General features: G+C 48.5%; 1 pseudogene; it reads left to right on the forward strand.

Annotated features, from left to right (window-relative positions):
• The first annotated feature begins 577 nt into the window (after positions 1–577).
• LOC122945950 lies at positions 578–3,197 on the forward strand (annotated as a pseudogene).
• Positions 3,198–7,101: the final 3,904 nt, after the last annotated feature.

A 7,101-nucleotide genomic window follows, 5' to 3' on the forward strand; every position in this document is an offset into this window, starting at 1 on the left:
TCCAGTCTGACCCCATCCCCCCTAGAAGGAGCACATTAACCCCCTCACTGCTGTAGACCCCCGGGGATGTCTCCCCATATTTTACACCAGTTACTATTAGGGGAAAACTGCACTATCTGTATCTACACACACGTCACCCCAACCTCGCACATTCCTCATACACTTATCTCCGCGTCCTCCCCTCACACACAGCAGACGGGACGAGAACAACCGAGAACCTTCTCATCGCCGATAATCGCGGCTCCCGGTCACACAGTCTCCGGGCATCTTCCAGACTCTTCGGGAGCTGTCTCGCACGCCCCGCCCCTTCCTCGCGCTGATTGGCTCAGAAGTTCTCTGACTGACAGCGCAGCCTGGAACTATCGCGAAAATTCTCTCTGCTCCATGACGTCACGGACAGCCGCCGCCGCTGATTGGTCGAGCTTCAGACTGACTAGAAAGATCCCGAATATTCTCCGTCGGGCTGTGTGTCATGCGGCTCTGTGATTGGCTGCTTCTGCGGGGAACGTTCGGGGAACGTTCGGGAAACTTCGGGATAGTTGCTAAGCGATGCGGGGAGCGTGGTGAGGAGCGCTGTGATTGGGTAGAAGGCTGTGACGTGTCTACACTGTACACATATATATAGGCGCCGTGCAGCGTGGAGCAGCAGTTACTGATAACTCCTCACAAGACACGAGCTGCAAAGCGCAACCTCAGGAGAAGCTCTTCACCAAGAAGCCGCTCTTCCACCTGCACTCATCCCTCTGATACGTCCAGCAGCAGTCACATCCTGACAGAAGATGGCACCTAAAGGAACCGCCATTGGCATTGACCTGGGCACCACCTACTCCTGTGTGGGGGTCTTTCAGCATGGCAAGGTGGAGATCATCGCCAACGACCAGGGCAACCGCACCACCCCCAGCTACGTGGCCTTCACCGACACCGAGAGACTCATCGGAGACGCTGCCAAGAACCAGGTGGCCCTCAACCCCCAGAACACAGTCTTTGATGCTAAGAGGACTGATTGGCAGAAGGTTTGATGAGCCGGTGGTGCAGTCTGACATGAAGCACTGGCCCTTCCAGGTGGTGAGTGATGGAGGAAAGCCCAAGGTCCAAGTGGAGTATAAAGGAGAGGACAAGACCTTCTTCCCTGAGGAGATCTCCTCTATGGTGCTGCTGAAGATGAAGGAGACGGCAGAGGCTTATCTGGGTCATCCTGTCACCAATGCGGTCATCACTGTGCCAGCCTACTTCAATGACTCCCAGCGACAGGCCACCAAAGACGCCGGTGTCATCGCCGGACTCAACGTGCTGAGAATGATCAATGAGCCTACAGCAGCCGCCATCGCTTACGGCCTGGACAAGGGAGCCCGTGGAGAACGCAACGTCCTCATCTTTGACCTGGGAGGTGGCACCTTCGACGTCTCCATCCTCACCATTGATGATGGCATCTTTGAGGTAAAGGCCACAGCAGGTGACACTCATCTGGGAGGAGAGGACTTTGATAACAGAATGGTCAACCACTTTGTGGAAGAATTCAAACGCAAACATAAGAAGAACATTACCCAAAACAAGAGGGCACTGGGGAGGCTGAGGACAGCTTGCGAGAGAGCCAAGCGTACCCTGTCCTCCAGCACCCAGGCAAGCATCGAGATTGACTCCCTATATGAGGGCATTGACTTCTACACTTCCATCACTAGAGCCCGCTTTGAGGAGTTGTGTTCTGACCTCTTCCGTGGTACCCTGGAACCTGTTGAGAAAGCCCTGCGAGATGCCAAGCTGGACAAGTCACAGATCCATGAAATTGTCCTAGTGGGAGGTTCCACACGTATCCCCAAGGTGCAGAAGCTGCTGCAGGACTTCTTCAATGGCCGAGAGCTGAACAAGAGCATCAACCCAGATGAAGCTGTGGCCTATGGGGCTGCTGTCCAGGCTGCCATCCTCATGGGAGACAAGTCAGAGAATGTGCAAGACCTCCTTCTGCTGGATGTGGCTCCTCTTTCTTTGGGCCTGGAGACAGCTGGAGGGGTTATGACCGTCCTCATTAAGCGCAACACGACCATCCCCACCAAGCAGACCCAGGTCTTCACCACCTACTCTGACAACCAGCCAGGTGTCCTCATTCAAGTGTATGAGGGTGAGAGAGCCATGACCAAGGACAACAACCTGCTGGGTAAATTTGAGCTGAGTGGAATTCCCCCTGCTCCTCGGGGTGTACCCCAGATCGAGGTGACCTTTGATATAGATGCCAACGGTATCCTCAACGTGTCCGCTGTGGACAAAAGCTCCGGCAAACAGAACAAGATCACCATTACAAACGACAAAGGCCGACTGAGCAAAGAGGAGATAGAGAAGATGGTGCAAGATGCTGAGAAATACAAAGCGGATGATGATGCCCAGAGAGAGAAAATTACTGCCAAAAACTCCCTGGAGTCCTATGCCTTCAACATAAAGAGCATGGTGGAAGATGAGAACATGAAGGGGAAGATCAGTGATGAAGATAAGAGGGTCATCTCAGACAAGTGTAAGGAGACCATTGCCTGGCTGGAGAAGAACCAACTTGCAGAGAAAGATGAGTATACCCATAAGCAGAAGGAGCTGGAGAAGGTGTGCCAACCCATCATCACCAAGATGTACCAGGGAGGTATGCCCGGCTCCAGCTGTGGTGCGCAGGCCAGACAGGGCAGCAGCTCTGGGCCCACCATTGAGGAGGTGGATTAGGATGTGTGAACTATTTGACTGTTATGCTTGTCCGATACATGGAGTTTTTTGTTCTATGTTCTTTATTAGCCATGGACATCAAAGGACATTAAGAGGATATTTTTCCTGGAGAAAATTTTATTTATTTGGTTGTTTGTTTTTGTTCTTTTCATTTGCTTTGTTCCGAGTATGTGTTACTGTAACTGTACTTGATTGCATTTTTTTGCATATTCATCTATTATTTCTGCCAGGAGGTATGCCCCTGGCTCTAGCTGTGGGCCCACCCTTGAGGAGGTGGATTAAGAACTTTTTTTTTGAACAGGACGGACACAGACTTGCTGTTGCCCTTATTGTCTGATCATTGACTCCTGCTGAATCTATGACTCAGGTTCCCTGACAGTCACTGTTATTTCTAGGAGACTGTGATGAATTATAGTAAATATTCAGCGCCCGGTACACGACCACGTCTGGATCTCTACTGCTGGTTACTGCGCTGATACATCTGGGTTATGCTTGTACTGTATAACCCACAGTGATGACCTGTTATGTTCTGTTATTTTATGTAATAAATGGCTATATTTGTACACGCTTTGTTTTCTATATCTCACACTTTAGGTGGACTCACATTTCCTATAGTCCCACCTGCAGAAATGGGGCAGTCAAAAATTTAGGGGTTATCACAGAATTAATCCTCAAGATAAGTCATAAAATATCAGATCATCGTGGGTCCAAGTCCCAGCATCCCTTCCTATCAGCTATTAGAAGAGTCCTGGGTACTCCATGAGTGCTTAGGCCTCTTCCTGGGCCATGTGACATCACTGTACATTGGTCACATGGCCTAGGTGTAGCTCAGCCCCATTCAAGTCAATGAGGCCGAGTTGCAATACCAAGCACTGTCCGCTATATGATGTATGAGCTGTGCTAGTTAAATGTAGAGCTTCACCTCTATTAACGAGCACCCAATTGTTGGGAAGGAACTCTTCCTTGCCAACAATCGTCTGGGGATCAGTACAATGTAAATAAGGCTTACTTTCACGCTAGCGTTTTTGCTGGATCCGGCACGGGTTTAGCAAAAACGCTTCAGTTACTGATAATACAACCTGTCTGCATCCGTTCAGAACGGATCCAGTTTTATCAGTAACATAGCCAAGATGGATCCATCATGAACTCCATGGGAGACACATCAGTTTTCTATTGTGTCAAAGAAAACGGATCCGTCCCCATTGACTTGCATTGTGGATCATGACGGATCCGTCTTGCTCAGCATCCCAGGACGGAAAGCATACCACAGTATGTTGCGGTTTGCTCTCCAGTATGAGAACGGAATGTATTTTGGAGCATTCCTTTCAGTTACCTTTTTTCCCCATTGACAATGAATGGGAACAAAACGGAAGTTTTTTTTTTCCGGTATTGAGACCCTATGACGGATCTTATTACCGGAAAATGGAAACGCTATTGTGAAAGTAGCGGTTTGAAACGGATCAGTCTAAAAAGTTACAAAACTGAGATGAATGGAACCTTTTAAGACGGATCCGCTCAAAGCAGCGTTTTGGTGTCCGCCTACAAAGCGAAACGGAGGCAAACTGAGCGGATCCTTATCCATGCAGAATGCATTAGCGCCAAACTGATCAGTTTTGGACTGCTTGTGAGAGCCGAGGAGTGCAGAGGAGCATTGCAGGCCAGGAGGAGAAGGAGCAGGGAGCCAGTACTGGGAAGTAATCTTCCCTTTAGGCCCCTTGCAGATCAACATCGCAGATTAGGTCCGGGTGCGTTCCGGGAAAATCGCGTGATTCTGCAAGCAAGTTCAGCGAGTTTTGTCTGCGATTGCGTTCCGTTGTTCAGTGCTGTGCTAGTGCAATGCGTTTTGCATGCCGTGTAATAAACTTAATGTTTACTAATAACATCTCTTAGTAACCATTCGTGAAAATCGCACTGCATCCGCACATGCTTGCAGATGCAATGCATTTTTCACACAGCCCCATTCACTTCTATGGGGTCTGCGTTGCGTGAAAAATGTAGAATATAGAACATGCTGCGATTTTTCACCCAACGCACAAGTGATGCGTGAAAAACAACTGCTCATGTACACAGCCCCATTGAAATGAATAGGGTGCGGATTCAGTGCGGGTGCAAAGCGTTCACGTCATGCATTGCACCTGCTGCGGAATACTCACTCATGTGAAAGGGGCCTTACAGGTCCAGCCAAGTGGGGCGGGGGGCGCGGTTGCCAAAAAACCTCATTCTTGCACAGACCATTTAAGGAGGATTTAAATTGTGCTGATGAGCAGACGATTGTTGGAAAGGGAGCATTCCTTCCAAACAATTGGCTGCTCGTTAGTGGAGGTGAAGCTTGCCAAAACCCCTATTCTTGTACAACCTAACCCAACCCAAGTGATAGTATAGCCCTGTGACCTCCGGCACTCCAGCTGTGGTAAAACTACAACTCCCAAGATGCACACTTGCTTGGCTGTTCTCAGAACTCCATAGAAAATAAATGGAGCCTGCTGAGAGTCGTAGTTCCACCACAGCTGGAGTGCCGGAGGTTAGCCATCACTGGTATAGCCTATTACTTACTGATAGATGGGTGGAAGAGATGATTCCAACAAAGCAGAACTCAGTGCAAGCGGCTGACCACCCTGGTGGATGCACATTTTAAAGAGATTAAGGCCGTATTACAATGAGTGTTCGCATGAACGCTTGTTAGCAATCATCTTGCAGTGTAATACTGCCACATGATTGCCCGTTCATCGGGGCAATTCTGATTTGGAATGATGCTTAAAAATCTGTGCTTCCCGGCAGCAGATCGTGCTGTCTTATAACAAACCTCTAGGCGGTATGGGGACAAGCGATGGCATAGAGATCACTCTTCTCCAGGCTATGGAAGAAAATCGCTGCATGTAATGGGCAGCGTTCTCTTTTGCTAGCTAGCAAGCGATTGCCAGGAGGGCATCCCCCCCCCCCCCCAAAAAAAAAAAAAAAAAAATCACTCTGATCGCAGGCTTTAACTATGCAAAGACAGTCCTTTTAATGGCGTCCCATCTTCTTCGAATAAATAAAAATAGACCAAACTGCAGAAGACATACCGTAATTCTTAAAGACATTTTCTAAATCTGTATTTTTCACAAGCCAGATTACAATACAAATTTACATGGTTTCACATACAGTCCAGTCATTAGGATAACACGGCACTGTTAGGTCGCGGTGCTCAGATAGGATCCCACTCCTTGCACTGTTAAGAGAGAATCCTCACAAGTTGCTTATTTCACTTTATTAATTGCAGTCCATATAACAAAATAGGTAAAACCATCAGGCTGTTTATGGAGAACAGCTTGATCAGCGACAGTAAACGAGGCATCCGCCCATTGGGAATGGCGCACTGTTTATTATAGGGATTGCTATTAAAGAGGACCTTTTATAAATTGAGAAGTACCTGTACTTGCGGGGTACCCCCTGCTGATGCTGCCACCCTGCCTGTTTTGTTAAAATAGCGATCCTACGCCGCGCTGTTTTCCCCCGCTCAGCATGCAATTACTGAGCATCATGAACAGGGAGGAGGAGACGCCAGGGTTTCTTAATGGGAGTCTCCTTCTCCCTGGCTGTAGCGCGGTCCAATCGCATCGGGGAGCGTCACAGCCAGGGAGGTTTTTTCTCCCCGACTGACGCTCTCCTGCTATGAATGGACAGAGCCTACAGCCAGGGAGAAGGAGACGCCTATTAAGAAACCCTGGCGTCTCCTCCTCCCTGTTCAGATGCTCAGTATTTGCATAATGAGCGGGGGAAAACAGCGCGGCGTAGGAGCGCTTTTTTAACAAAACAGGCAAGGTGGCAGCATCAGCAGGGGGAACCCCGCAAGTACAGGTACTTATCTCAATTTATAAAATCCAGGGAAAGGTCCTCTTTAATAAAGTGAAATTAACGATGCAGGACGAGCGTCAGATTCTCTTTTATTCAGCTAGGAGAAGGCCATTGTAAACACGTGGTATAGACCATTTCAATGGTTCCCTACAGAAAACATATGTTAAAGGGATTCTCCAGGCTTTTTCATATAAATGCCCTGCATTAAAGGGAGCCTGTCACCGGGATTTTGTGTATAGAGCTGAGGACATGGGTTGCTAGATGGCCGCTAGCACATCCGCAATACCCAGTCCCCATAGCTCTGTGTGCTTTTATTGTGTCAAAAAAACAATTTGATACATATGAAAATTACCCTGAGATGAGTCCTGTCCCTGACTCATCTCACGTACATTTGCATATATGTCAAATCATTTTTTTGACACAAATAAAAGCACACAGAGCTATGGGGACTGGGTATTGCGGATGTGCTAGCGGCCATCTAGCAACCCATGTCCTCAGCTCTATACACAAAATCCCGGTGACAGGTTCCCTTTAAGGATGGGTCATCAATATCAGATCAGCAGCGTC

Source organism: Bufo gargarizans, chromosome 9 (assembly GCF_014858855.1).
Source record: "Bufo gargarizans isolate SCDJY-AF-19 chromosome 9, ASM1485885v1, whole genome shotgun sequence".
Classification (NCBI taxonomy): Eukaryota; Metazoa; Chordata; class Amphibia; order Anura; family Bufonidae; genus Bufo; species Bufo gargarizans.